This window comes from Haplochromis burtoni, unplaced genomic scaffold (assembly GCF_018398535.1).
Source record: "Haplochromis burtoni strain Fernald_Lab_line unplaced genomic scaffold, NCSU_Asbu1 Contig_274, whole genome shotgun sequence".
Classification (NCBI taxonomy): Eukaryota; Metazoa; Chordata; class Actinopteri; order Cichliformes; family Cichlidae; genus Haplochromis; species Haplochromis burtoni.
The window spans coordinates 206,663-222,188 of record NW_024582635.1 but is presented as its reverse complement, the minus strand read 5'-3'; the positions used below and the strand labels follow the sequence as shown (position 1 = coordinate 222,188).

At 37.1% G+C, this 15,526-nt stretch overlaps 1 protein-coding gene across 1 annotated transcript in view; it reads right to left on the bottom strand.

Moving 5' to 3' along the window:
* The window catches only part of epha6 (eph receptor A6), a 185,542-nt gene that overhangs the window by 145,138 nt on the left and 24,878 nt on the right, over nucleotides 1-15,526 (bottom strand). The gene's annotated exons all lie outside the window — the stretch shown is intronic.

Here is a 15,526-nt window from a genome sequence, read left to right as displayed (position 1 = left end):
TCAATTCGGTCACTGTGACTTCTCCAATGAACCTTGCTTGTGCATTGCAGTATGCACAGCTGTCTACTTCTTTGAGTCAAACACTAAAATCAACACTGTTTTCAGAGATGTGAGAAATATGCTCGAAGGTATGGAAGACCATGTATAAAGCTTTCAATTACCAACACATTAACATAAGTAATTTGACTACATCAAACATACACACATTTCATGTTCCCTTTCTTGGGTCTGGGGGGAGAGATGCCTGTTCTAAACGAGGGCTGGAAAATAGCTCGTTTATAGGCAAACAAAATCCGGAGGGTTGAGATAGTGCTGGTGGTTAATTTACCAATACTATTTGCCTGATAAGCTTGCACATTTAATAAGCTGTTTTTTCACTTAGATAAATATTACCTCTTGATGAGAGTAGTAATCAAAGCCTAATGTTTGCTCTCACATACTCATTATCCTTTTTAATAACATGTTCTAATTCAATCATCCAAAGACAGCAGGTTTTAATCTGCTCTTCGCTCAAGGTGTAAACGTAGCATTACAGTCAAACAAATTGAGTTTGATTAAATGTGATGTTGCCATCAAAAGTACACACTAAATCCAGCTGGACAACGCGTTTCTGTTGGGGCAAGGCATAAAGATAAAAAACAAAAACCAAAACAAAAAAACAGAACATGAAATACTTAAAATATTGGCATGAAAATATTTCCATGAAGAAGCTGAAATGAGAAAAAAAAATCAAAATATAAACAGAAAGAAATAACTTTGAAAGAAAAATATGGAAAAATGCAGAAATAATAACAACTGACTAGGAAAACAGACTAACAGATAAAAAAAGAGAAAACATGGATCATTAGCTTCCATATATAAAAAATCTAAGTAGACATATGGAGTTTACTCTTTGTTAAGTCCATATGGATTCACTGGGATTCCAAAGCTTTCAGATATGATTTCAGAACCGTCCTTTGTGATAAAATCTATGCCATGGCTCCAGACAGAGAAAAGCCTCTTAATGACTCCTTTGGGATAATCAACAAACGGAGCACCAAAGGACTATGGAAATGGACATGGAAACTGTTTTCTTTCCTAATACCCACATTTTTTCCCCAATGCTAGGTGACTGCATCACATTATTCTCCCCTTGAAGAGAGGAAATATTTAATCAGTTACTTTTTGTTGTCTGTCTGACATTACTGTCAAATTTTGTGTGATAGTAGAAACTAATAACAACTCGAGCTGATTTAATTTTGGTGAAAATTGGGTCAAGGTCAGAGTCACAACAAATTTCAAAATCAGTGAAAAAGCTTACCCACATTTTTTATGAATCATTTTTAAATTTCACAACAATATACTACTCATTTGAGCTTCATCATCATTGTTAGCTGTACAACACACTTTTGGTTTCTTCAATGCAATACCCAAACGACATAATGACCAATGATGCCATAACAGGCTGATGTCATTGTATTGCAATAAAACATCATTAAAACACTAAAGTTTTTGTATAGTCCTTGTCTTTCTGGGGAGTTACACTCCCTGAGTGCTCTTGTAAGAATGTACACTTGATACTGATGGCAAGCATCTTTCTGATTCAAGGTCTAGTGATTTAAGATATTATGCAAACCATTCTTACAGTTTTCTTTCTTTCTTTCTTTCTTTCTTTCTTTCTTTCTTTCTTTCTTTCTTTCTTTCTTTCTTTCTTTCTTTCTTTCTTTCTTTTGCCACTAAATCAACTACAGATCATGATGAGTTTGCTCATTTACCACTGGTTGTTGGAATTTCTGAAATCTTCTGTTGGGATGTCAGCTAATGGTGTACTTGCACTAGTCACAGCTGGCCCTGTACGTGCTAGCATGCACTAAGACTGTGTCTAAGAATCAGACTGCTGAGATAAACTGTGAGTATGCTCCAGTTTGTCTCAACATTTAAACTGTTTTTCATGCTGCCCTCTCTTTCATGCACACTTTTAAAAATCACCTTTTTTTGTAGAACATAATAAGGCTAATATATGATGGTTTTAAACTGGTAAAACACTGTCCTGTATTATGTCTCACAAATCCTGACAATTATTTAAAAGTGATTTACATGGAGCCATCTGTTACTAAGGAAGTGCTGAAGTTCCATGTTTGAGTAGATGTATACTAGGGTTGTGCCACATTATATACATTTTAACATAATAAAAATCACGCTATATTGTGATATCATTGCTACAGCAATCCATGCGTTTTCATTTCTTAAAGACAAAGGACACAGACGAGACAACAAGACAAACCCTGGCAAACCCTGACATCAAGAACCATGTGTCAGCCTATGATAATTTCTTCATTCATGAGCTCCTCAAAGTAGTCCTCCCATCTCCTCAACGCACTCTCTTAATTAGTGCATTTCCATCTCTCCCCTTACCCTAATGCACTGTGCATCCTTTCCAGCTCAATCTCTCTGCCTAGCCATGCCATAAAAGTCCTTTTCCTGCAATGTACAAGTGTCAATAAATGTTCAGCATTCTTTCTCTATATCAAACAAACTATACTTTGACAGTGTTTGAGGATGGTACAGATCATCCAGTGTGATTAAAACCCTATGCATAGTTTGAAAACGATAAAGAATCATCAACAAACATTTATGACTCTTTTTTTTAAACTTGCTGTCACTCATATTCAAGACTGATGCCCAGCTTACTCTGGTTCTTGCTCCAGCATTTAAAGTTGCTGATTCAATCATCCCTTCGGGTTCTTTCAATCTTATTTGACCACTTAGTCAGCTGTTGACCTGCAGTGGTGTCTGTAGGAAGAAATGTGCATCAGCACAGTTGAACAGTGGTAGGTGCTTTACCTTAGAGGAGCAACTGGAGAAACCCAAATTATACACGATAACGCTGTGTCCTAGTTTAAAGGGTTTACACGTTTGGGATTTTATGTGACTATACCAATGGCTTCTAGCTCAAACCTAAGAAAAACATGTAATTGTTATTTGGTAATTTGACACAATAATGTATTTGTCAGAATTACTAAAACTAATAAACACCTTCAGGCTTTGTAAAGTCTCATTTATGTTAAGGATAAGGATGACATTTGAAGTGGTGTTTAGTGAAGACCCATGTTAAGTGTTGAACAAGTCAGCGACCCATTAAATCTTAATGTATTATGTGTAAATACATGGCTTTAGTGACTGCTAAAAATGACAATTGAACAAGTTCTTTATGTATGCTTGCACACACAGAGAGAGCAAGGTCAAACATAGCCCTCAGTCTCTCTGAGCAGGATATTTTTATAGCACACCAAGGCACTTCTTTCCTGATTGGACTCATGGTAACAGCTAATATTTCATAAAATATAAAATCCTTTCTATCAGACAGGATTTTTAATGGGGAATTATTGAACAAGAGACATGGGGCCGAGGAAGAAAATAGAAAGCAGCAAAGAGAGGACAGACAAAGAGTTAAGAGTTACAAATGTGTGGTGTTCAGGAGATTTAAGAAAACTACTAGAGTTAGCGGCCATTGGAATGAGCCTGAATGGCAATGTAGATAAATCAAAGTGTCCAGTGACTGAAAGATTGAGGCAACGATATCAGAGTGATTCATCTCAGAGGGGCAAAACAATCCATTGTGATAGAAACGCACAGCTGTTGAAATCCCCAACTAAACACCATTCACAGCTGATCCACAAGACCTCCAAGACTTTGACATTTTGTCAGTTAACTGATAATGTCAAGCAGCTTTGTGGTGGCAGCACTTTAAAATAAGTCGCTAGAGATTTGCATTGTGAAGCTGGGAAGCAAAGCAATAACGTGTATTTCCTCTTAATTATTTCAAATTCCAGTGACAGCGTTGCCCCTTTGGGCCAAAGCCTGCAGTCCACTCACCACCTGCAATCCCCATCCACACTCCACTTTATTACTGTGTGTGCTGCTGGTTTGTAATCTCACTGTTGGATGACTTCTTTTTCAAAGTGCCAAACTTTAAGTCTTGGTTGGACACCTCACTACCTTGCCATCCAGCCCTAACATGCATAATTGAAAAATGGCCAGAAAATGTGGTTGATTGATTGCAGCCTGGGACCAAGGCCTTTACAGCCCATCTCTCTCACCCATGCAATCGAGCCAGTCATTTTACTGGCCACTCGCCTGGGGGTGAGCTCCTTTTATTAACACTGTGAAATCCAGAGCCCTATTGAGAGTTACACTTTTAACTACAGTGTCATAACCAGCTTGGCTCATCTTCACTTGAAATGAAATATTTAGTGATCCTAAACATTCCCACTACTCGGTTGGATTTGAGCCTGTAAAGAAAAAAAAAATTAAAGACTATTTTAAAATCCAAAGTCCCACTGTGTGAATGATGTGTTATGACCAACTATAAAAGACTTAATAATTATAATACTGACATTGGGCAGGTTAAAGAGCAATGCTTTAATGAGAAGATTAACTTCCTTTTTAGATTTGGTTAAAAACATAGTGGAGTTTTCCAAAATACACTTAATATATGTAGAATCTAAGAAATACTTCCAATTTATTTCCATATATTCTTTATCTCTCGTAAGCATAACACATATGGTGGAAAAACAGCAAGGCACTAAGGAGATTTTATTCAGAGCACTTAGGTGCTGTACATTTTGTAAGTGTGAACAAACCAAGTAGTGGGAGTTAAGTGGCCACTGGAGATAAAACTAGCAGCTCTTACACGAATACCATGAGATGGTGTCTGTGCATGTGTAGAATTGTAGAAATTTCCTAACAACATCAGATTCAGTCACACAAAAATGTACAGCCTCAACTCCAATGACATGGAACTTACCAAATGTAAGAATTCTTAAATATATTCTTGAAACATAAGAAGCATTTCAGTGACTAAATAATTAACGAATTAATAAATTCAGTCCAATCTATCATGCTAGGACGTTGCAGGGGGATCTAAAAGATTTCAGGGACAAATAACAAAAGTCATATGGGATCCAAACAAGACCCTGACATTAGAGAGAATACGCAGGTGTTCACCTGGGCCACAGGAGACTGTATCTGAATAAATATTCAAAATGTATAACTAAATGTCCTGTTGCCTTGCTCTTTCTACACAGAGAAAGCATTGAGTTTGCTGGTTGAATGCTGCCCACACACACAAACACGTACAAAAAAACACACACTGTGTCAAAGGAGTTGGGAGCCGATGTTTCCAGTCTCCAAAGACTCCTCTGAATTACAGCAGAGATTGGCAAAAAATGGAAGTGAAAGAGAAAACTGGCCAACATATACACCTACAAGAAGTTATATTTAGTTCCATCATTTCTTCAAAACATTTTCATTTTCATTTCTTTTCTTGTCCAAACATCTCAATGCAAAGCTTTATAAGACACATGCATTACAGTAAGTAATTGTCTCGCTCCCTCGTGTTTCTCTCTGTCTTGTGAAAGAAACTTTTAAATCTGGCTTTTAATAAAAAAGTTTTTTAGTTTACTTCCTTAAGAAATAAACAGTCACTTTACAGTGTATCCACTGATTATTTTTTCTTTAGGGACAAGAAGTGATCAGCTGTTTTGGCAGAAAAAAATCTAATTAAATTCCTATAACAGATTGTTTGGTGCTTTGTAAGAACCAGACTGTTTCTTGAGGTTTGCCGGTGTTTATTTGCAAATGCTGTGAAATTTAATAACATATAATGTTTCTCTTCCCTCTCCTTCCCTCTCTTAATGCCTTACATCTTAACAAATTACTTTGTGTTTCTCTTTCTGTTGTTTTGTTTCTTCTGTCGTCCGTGTGCTCTTTTATTCTCATGCACTCACCTCCTATGAATGTGTGTGTTCGTGTTTTGCCACTGTCACTTGGATTGAGAGATTTATATTTAATTGTAGAGCGTCCCTCTGCAATGGATGAAAAGACACCACCACCACCACCTCCCACACACACACAGCAGTAATAGTTATTAGAGAGATGGATGAAGAGTCTTAGCTCACTAGGGAACATGATGGCAGATATTTGATGTTAAGAAAAAAGGCACAATAAGAAGAAAGTAAAACAACTAAAAAGGGAAAAAGTAAAAAACAACAGTACAAATGATTATTTTCAGGCTATTTTTAACATGTGAAAATGAATAATTACTGGCTGAAGCTGCAAAATAAGTGAATAAACTTTTCTCCCCCTTCCTAGTTTAGTCATCATTTAGTCTCAGAAGCTACAGTTAGCATTTTTCTATATTGAAATCACCTCATTAGAAGCAAAACAGCAGGTGAATTACTCACAAAATTATGCTTGCATAATATCTAAACATCTTTCCAAATTTATCTTGCATAAACAGAAAAACAAAATTGGTGTATAGCGTAGAAGTATAGCTAACCTGGCGGCTGCACTGCCCCACATTCAGACCACATCTTTGCACTTTTGTCTGTGTGTATGCATGAGGAGAGAAGTGTTTTTGTGTATGTGTTCACATAGTGTATCTCTATGTGTGTGCATTAGGAGTTGGTCTATAGAGGGCTCATTATGGACAAGTGCCCAAGCTTAATTTGAGAGATTCCGTCAATATCTGGCAACCTCAGTGGGCCATTGTACTCAACTGTGTGTCAACAAGAAAATCAATACTTTGATTGGAGAATTATGGAAACTGATTTTCACTGTGTGCTTTAAAACTTCCAATTAAATTACTGATTGTGTGCCAACAAGGAATACTGGCAATACGTGCCACTGAACAAAAAACTGCTTAACAACACTGGACATGTCATAAAATCTTTTATATTGACACTGTAGAGGAAATGAAGGAGCTGTGCTATTTTCCATGTGACTTCCTAGTGGTGCAACTATTTATCATACCTACATAGTCAATAGTAATAATGTTAAGTGTGCATCATGACTGTTCTCATTTCCCTGTTAACTTTTTGTCAATGATTTTCAGATATGCAGTGGGAGCTCAAACCTTATAAGACATTACTTGGCAAATGTGCATGTAGGAATGGAACTCACTCAAGAAAATTAAATGGTCTTTAACCTTCCAGCTCATCAACAGGATGTTCATGAGGTGTCCAATTGTACCCATGTAAGAACACCATATGTAATTGATTGATAAATTCACTATAAGCAAGTGGACATACTGTGGTTTCCTTCTGCATCCTTTACCCAGGTAATACCCTTGTCTCACTTAAACAGACTGTTTCCAGTAATGAAAATCAATCTGAAGGGGACTAACTCCTTTTGTGTGTTGTGTGAGAACAACTTAGGACAGTGTTTAATGTTGATTCTTCTGACGTTCATGTGAGAAAACAGATTTTCTGTGTAAAGTATAAATCGTATGATTGTACAATGTACATAAAAAAATCAAAAACAAACACAGAATTGTACTAATACTATTATTTACTAACAGATATTTTCAGGGATCTCGTGTCATTTTGTTATTGTCACATCTAAAGTGACAACAGCCTCTTTTCATTTTAAAATAAGGCACCATTCATTTGGACTGGTTCACTGTGTGAGTGGCAATAAACTGAACAACCACTGTTCAGATTGCGGATAAGAATTTGTATAAAGTAAAGTGTTTTCCCCAAAACCCACTTGTAGTAATGGATAAATGACTATAAGAAAGAAATCCAACATCCACCCTATCAAACACCTTGGCAATAAAATATCTTCTATGCGCAGTCTGATGAGGGCATCAGATATTAGTTGGATGCAGGCTTAAACAGCTGGACTGGTTATCTGGGACATTTTTGTGACTCGACAGGATCGGTCTATTTAATCCCATGTTATTCTTTGTTCTATTTGCAGCATTTTGTGACTTTACTGACAGCTATCTCTGTGCTCTGCTTGTCAGCTTTTCTCTCTTTATTTCATTCGTTATATTAGACTCAGCAGTTGTTGATAAACTTTTATGTTAGCTTTTACGGGAGGTTAACAAGTTGCTGAAAACTTAATTAGTATTATCTTCGCCTAATCTGCACCGCCAGGAAAAAGAGGACTCTCAGAAAAACACATGACAGCAAAGCACGGCAGAGATTTTCACGCTGAACTGAGATGACACAAATTCGAATAAACTAATTTGCTTTTTCTTTGTCACAGTATTACTGAATATTTTTGTATTACATAGCACTTATATTCATTTCAATATGTATTTATTTGTTATATTTTCTCCCCCTCCTGATGATGTAAGACTCCTCTAACAAGACTGAGCTGTCATGTTTTCAAATTTCAACAGAGGAAAGAGGCTTTTATTTTTTTTCTCTTCCTCGAAGGGTGCTTTCACCCCGAAGCATCATGGCTGTCTCATACAAAGACCAAATGGGATTGCCATTTTCATGAGATCATTTCAGCGGGTTGTAGAGGCCAGTGCTCAGAAAGGCAGAAAACCAGCCATCATCCTTGATTACAACACCAACAAAGCAGGTGTGGATGAGAGGAGAGAAGACCAGCCTGCTGGTCTCTTGTCATATAGCACAACATAATAGATATCACCACCTAGAATGTCAATTTGATATGTAGGGAGCTAAACTCTGAACCTAAAACTAGAGGACATGCCAGAGCTACTGGAGACTGCTCGCATGGAAGGAGCAAAAGAAGGACGGAGATTCTACTTCTTTCATATAAGTAAATATAAATATCTCTTAAATCAATATAAATATAAATAAATACATATAAGGAAATATAATATGTCATATAGAAGCATATAGTGTAATAATTTCAAATGTGGTTTAGCTCAATTATTTTTAGTAACTCGGTTTGCAAACAGATCCTAACATTGTTACCAATAGTTCTGTTCCCCCACAAAATATAATGAAATCTGCCCCCAAAATATGAGTCACCTGCTGCAGTGACCCCATCTGCTGATACGCACCCTGCCTTCTGTATGATTGAAACCACTGATTCATAAGTTAGACGTATTTTTGATCAAGTTCTTCTTAGATATCTGTTTGACAGTGTTTTTTTAGTGAGTGATTAATCAGTTAAACCATGAAAGGCCAACATTACTCTTCCACACAATCTCTCTCAAACACAGTATCCCGTTGCCTGTCAACCACATGCACCTAAATCAATAGGAGCAATAGAACAGCGGTGAGCAAATGAAATCCAAAGACCCCATGCTCCTTTCATTCTTGCATCCATCACAGTGGAAGGGTAGTGAGAAGGGTGGAACCAGTGCTCCGCAATCTGTCATCCCTGTTGTGCTCTCACAAAAAGGCATAGTGTTGGTCATGTCCTGAGTGATCCAAGTCGAAGATAGAAAGTAAAGACAGAGTTCAAACTGTGTAACATCTGGAAGACTGCTGATGTTGGGATAATGCATGAAAGTCATGTCTAGTTACTCTGTCTTGTGATATTTTTTTTAAAGACATGGATTACACCTAAGTGTACGGTAGTTCAATGCAGTCTTGCACACATAGGTTGTATAATAGTCACGACCTCTAACCTATTGATTCATGTTTCTGAACATGTACAGTTATACAGGTTTTTTTTTTCCGAGCTCAGTTTTTTAGCAGACAGGTGTCATATGTAGTGAATTGTACCCATGTATACAAAATGAAAGGCCAAAACAAAAACACATTTGGAGGTTGAAGGGATTTGGTAGTGAAGCGAATCATCTAATAGCTAACACAAATCCAAAAACAGTTAATGCAACACATTTGTGAAATTCCTGGATTTGTTTAATTAACCAGTGTGTTGGTGTAAAGATGCAAAATTACAAAGAAAAAAACAAACAAAAAATCTGTCATTTTTCAATTTGGTTTTGGTGAATATAGGCTAACTCTTAGACTATTTACACTTTTTAAAATGGGCACAGCTCCACTTTAACAACCTTCTCTGGACAAGTAATAAAAAGTAAAGAGAAAAAAGAAGACGCTTCAGCAAACTGAGTAAACCATCTCAACACAGTCAGACCAAGGCAAACAAAACCGCCCGCTTCTTAAACTGCACCACCAGGGTTATTACACTTTTTGCCCTTTGTGTCACTGTGAACGATCTTTTCACAGTATGCTTATACACACTTTGGGGTTTGAGGTAAACAACACAATGCTATGTTAGGGCACTGCAGGCACTAGAGAAAGAAGAGATAGCAGTTTCAAATTTCTACGTGTATTAAAACTGCCAGTGTCTGAAATATTACACACAAGGTAAGACAAGAGGGGAGAGAGAAACTGAAAGACCGAAGAGAAAGAGCAGTTACACTGTATATGGTAACTACACCACAAACCAGATCAATAAGTAAACTCACTATAAGGTTTAATTGATTTCCACATAATACAACTCTAAAAATGAGTGTGGCTTGTAAATTCATATGTGTATGCCATTAGAAAGAAATTACAGTGGCTGGTTGTGGTTGTCATTTTTATAATGGAAATTGTGTCATTTAATGTGAAATTGAAAAGATGAGACGGCTGCCAAAGCTGCATCCTTATATGTTCAATATATATGACTCTCCCACTACCTTATGTCTTTATTTCTAACTGTTATTATAGCACCTATTACAGCTCCTATTATGGCTCTTGAAGGTCGTAATCTAACATGTGGCCATGCCAGCTATAAGTTACTCTTTCAGCTGTTTTATTACAAATATTAAGGATGAAAAGCTCTATCTGTACTCTTTTATTTGATGAGAAAAAAAACATATTTGTATTTTACCACGCTGGATTTCTTCAAGTCCAGAGTCAAAGCGAGTCACCGCAGTCCTTTAAGAAAGAAGAGCCCTGAATCAAACACTGTGCTGAAGTGTCCTCGAGAAAGGTAACATTTTGGAGGTCTTGGTGTGCTGCTAAATGGGGCCTCTGAACTCCCATTTGAGACATGTAGTGCTTCACTTTAGAGCTACAGTGGAGATGCTGGCTTTTAAATTTTGTCACGTCTTCAGCAGGATCTGCAATATTTTCTTAAAAACTCACATTTACTTTTAAATAGCTTTAAAATGCAAATAATCAAAAGGACTTCCTCCTTTGATGCAACAGGAAAAAAAATCTTGTTTTAAACATGGCTTTTAAATTAAGTATATCCAGCACATGCAATTTCATGTTTAAGTAGATACTAGTGCTATGAAATTATTTATGTTTTCATAATATACTGAAGCCTAATGGCTACATGTTGTAGTGGTTAACACATTGCACATTAAAGATCCCTGGTTTGAGACTGGGAGGAGATGCAAACCCAGCCTCAGACGGTTACAAGTTAGTGTACTCTTTGTACCAGTCCACAGGCCGGATAAATGGAAGGCTGCACCTGGAAAAGCATCTATAAACTGCACTGCATCTAAATATGTTGATCCATTTGCTGTGTGGGAAATAAGGGAAGAGCCAAAAGTATCTTCTAATGTACTGGAGCCTATTCATAATTAAATGATGTCTTTCACTCAGCTTTCATCTTCAGATGCTTCCACATCTAACAAACTATGAGAGTTCATAGTTATTATAGCACATTTCACTGTGTGTTTAGTCATCAAAACCCACATCCTGGTAAAACCCTACCTAACTGCAGGATCAACACTGGTTAAGGGTATGAACCATTCCTCCTTTCAGCCCCTTATTCTCTATCTCATTTGCCTAAGCGGTGATATGTCACTCCCCTCCACACATGCTGATTGTGTCTCATTTCAGCTGACACAGACCAGAGACCTTTATTTTTTCTTCCTCAACAGCCCAGACAAACTATGCGTGGGAAAACGGGGGAGAAAGAGCTTGTCGTTTTACATATCTATTTTTGCCAGAGAGGCAGACAAGCAGCCTGGAATGTCAATGTGCGGCTCAGCAGCCTCTGACTGATGTGAGATCACAGTGATGGCTGCACACAGTGGTACAACGAACACACACATACAGACTTTGTCAGTGGGTGAGGTAGCAGGGTGCAACCATAGACAGCTTAGATAAGAGCGGGTCACCCAGATAGAGGAGAGCATGCTGTACAGATACACAAATATTGTCGACATACATTCAAGCTCATGCTTCTGTTATAGTTTACACAAAAGTATAGCCCTCACAAAAAGGTACTGACTTTAAGGGTCTCAAATAAATAAAAAAATAAGATGCAATTCCTAGATCGCATGCCTTAATGAAATGTATATACCTTTAAAAAAAGTTTTTTAAGGACTATTTATAGACCACCACTCCACCGATGAGTGAGAAGCAAGGACCTAACTGGTGTCAATAACAGCCAAACACTGAAGTAGCTGATAAAGACAACTTTGGCATTTCAATCTGTAGAAAAGGTCACCGCTATCTCATTTCTTTCTTATCTCTTTCTCCCAGTCTCAGTTCAATTAAATTCAAATCTGCTTTATTGGTTTGACACAAGAACAGTGTGATGCAGAAACAGAATTGTATTGATTGAGGTATAGTAATATTATGCTGACATGATGTACTGATGATGGATGTAAGATGAAATGAAAAAACAAAGTCAATAAAATGTGATGGTTATAGCACAAAGGATGGACATTGTACATAGCAACAGTTTACAGTGAAGGTTAAGGCCTCAGCTTTTTATAGGCCATTGTAATAATACTAATACTGCTATTAGTAACTCTTAAAAATCAATACCTCAGAGTGTACCTAAAGGCAGCATTCTTACAAGATGTCCAGAAATAATTAAACAGACGCAATAACTCGACTGCTAGACTAAAACAATAAATATTTATTGAAATACAGTGTTTCATTTAGTTAATTGTAATATCCTCTCTCTGCAGACAAACTGGATGAAACACAGACAAACACCCCCACAACACATTGCCTCTTTCCTGTTTACACAGTCTGCTGGTCATTGTTAAGAGGAGGCTGTCAGAGAGACACAGAGAGCGGGGAGAGTATAGAGAGGTAGAGAGAGAATAAAGAAAGGAGAGAAAGATATCAAGCGAATGGGTAGGGGGAAGATGAACAGTAGCAGGTTCACAGGACAGTAAGATAGAGCAGACGGGTAGGGAAAAAGAGGGAAGTGAATGCTGGGCTACATGCACCAGTGTGTGAGGATGCTCTACTAATTTAAATAAGTGTTGTAATAGTTGAAAGCCAAGTTGTCCCTAATAAGAAAAGGAAAATGCTGACAGTATTAGCAGAGGGATGTTTTGATTAAATTTAATGGTGCATTTACACAAAAAAAAAAGAGTTTTACATGCAAACATACAATTACAAAAATTTGCACAAGATGCAGATTTGCATCTGCATGAACTGAACCGAACACTAACTGAGGCATTTTGGGGGCAGCTGGAGTCAAACAGGTAATTACATAAGTATTTGGACATTTACAGAATTTTTCTGGTAAATACCATAAGCTCTGTGTTTTTTTGCCATCTCTTATCTGGCCTTACTGTTTTTGCATGTAACCAGGGGTTTGCACTTTGCTGTAAACCCTCTCTATTAAATTGCGTGAAGACCTCTTTGATGAAGACTATGAAAGCGTTCTTTACTTGTCTAAGACAAATAAAATTATAATCCACTTTAGTTATACTCTGTGGTGTTTCAGGCCTTTTGGTGTTGCTTCGCCCAGCAGTGCATTTAATCTTTCTGTGAATGTACCAGATTGTTGATTTGGCCATTCCAGAATTTTTTTTACTGTTGCTCTGATTGATTTTTCAGTCCAATAGCTTCCTTCACTTACACCAACATCGCACCTAGAGTGAACTTGCTATGCACGTTCAACACTTGGAGTTAACGCCACATATTTTATCTAATTAATTAGTTATCTAATTATAAGTGAACAGGCCTTGCCTGGGCATAAAACTGCAGAACTCCTCTGTATATCTGGTGTGAATGCACCAAAGAGAAAGCAGCTAGGATTACTTAAGAATTAGGTATGTAAGAACGAAAAACCCATACTTATCAACTATGTCCAACACATAAAATTAATTCTTTAGAGACTGTAGATTATGATAATTATGTTCATAGTTTTTGTGTTTTTAGATGAAAATATTAAAAAAGATAAATGAATAAAAACATTATCTTAAGCAGTATTTCCCCACCAGGTAAAAGTTTTCTGTTTAGGAAATAATTCTTCAAACTATTTAAAAGCATAAAATGTGACACTAATATGCCACAGAGTTAGTTTTAGGGTTACACTAAACAGAAGGACCAGTAGAAGAACTTGAGTGGGAAATAGTAGAGATACAGTACCTATGCAAAAGGCTGCGTCAAATTACAACAGTTTAAAAAACACTTGATTTTAATCAATCAGCACCCAACTTTGGGAATTGCCAAGAAAAAAAAACACTCATGCAGTCATGACTGCTATTTCAAGTTCTAGTTTAATGGCCAAAAATGAATTGTTGGTCAATGTGATGTGCTACTTGAATACAGAATAATAAATCAGTCAAATTAACTTGAAGGGCAGGGTGTGGGTTGTTGAGAGCTGTATCTAAGCAGCACTGAGAAATAGACCAGTGCATCACAGAGCTGACAGATATGGAATTACTGCAGACTGGGCCTTTGTTGCCTCCTTATAACTAATGTTTGGCTCTCTGTAGCATCTCTTGAATTGGTGTGCATGCATTGATCCAAAGAAACCATAGCTCTCAAGCTGGGTACTATATATGAGATATATGAGACAATTAGAGACTATATATGGTCGTCAAAGTTTTTGTAAGATAAAATTAAAAGTAAAAAAATAGCTTATTAGAACATAATTTGGGCATAAAATGGACAACATGTTAAAGGATTACCCAAATGCCCACTATGATATTTCCAGAAGACTATTACGTTTGCCTTGGGTTTCAGTTTGGCATGATGCAATCTCTCTCCCACGTCTACCTGTCTTTCTGGTAACAGTAAGAGACATCTTTCTCTGGCAAAGCCATCTGACTCCAGTCTGTAAGGCTTAAACAAGCTTGACTGGAAATAAGTGCAGGCTATACGGGATTGTCTGGGCAGCTCGATCAATTAGGACAGAGAGAGCAGCAGAGAGACACAGAGAAAGCAAGTGGTGGGGTATGGCTTTCAGCAACCTTTAGAATTTGTATAAAATGTTAAGTGCATTTTAGAGCGCTTGCCAGCCTAAACATCCATCTACAATGAAACCATATCCCTCTAACAGGAACCATCCTCTGACCCCAAACGACCCCCATCAACCTCCTCATGCACAATCGAACATCTAGATTGAAGTTAGACCAGAGAGATGAGAAGAACACAAGATGTTTCTCGCTCTCACTTATCTTTCTGTGTTTCTAAAAGAGAAGAATGGACAAACTCTGGAGCTCCAGGGGTTGAATCTTTACCAAGTGACCTCATCTTTCTTCCATTACAGCTCTAACTCAGTTAATGAAAGAGAAAACTGAACAATCTGCAAACTTTTGAATTATTGCATAACGTTTTCTGCTTCAAAACTGCCTGGAGAGCTAACTTATTAAGTTAGAAATTCATGCAATTTTTAGGAGTAACAGCCATATCAGTTTGGTTATCTGTATACACTCTACATTATAGGATCATTCAGACTGTTTTATTGATTCTAATAGCTTTGGTAACATCAGTTCAATAATGCTAAAGAACAATTACATGCAGTTTTTGACAGTGATTCACTTTTTATTTAGATGCTTTGCTTAGTTTATGTTTGCGTGTGATGTTTTGGAGACAAAAATATTGGATTTAGGGATTGT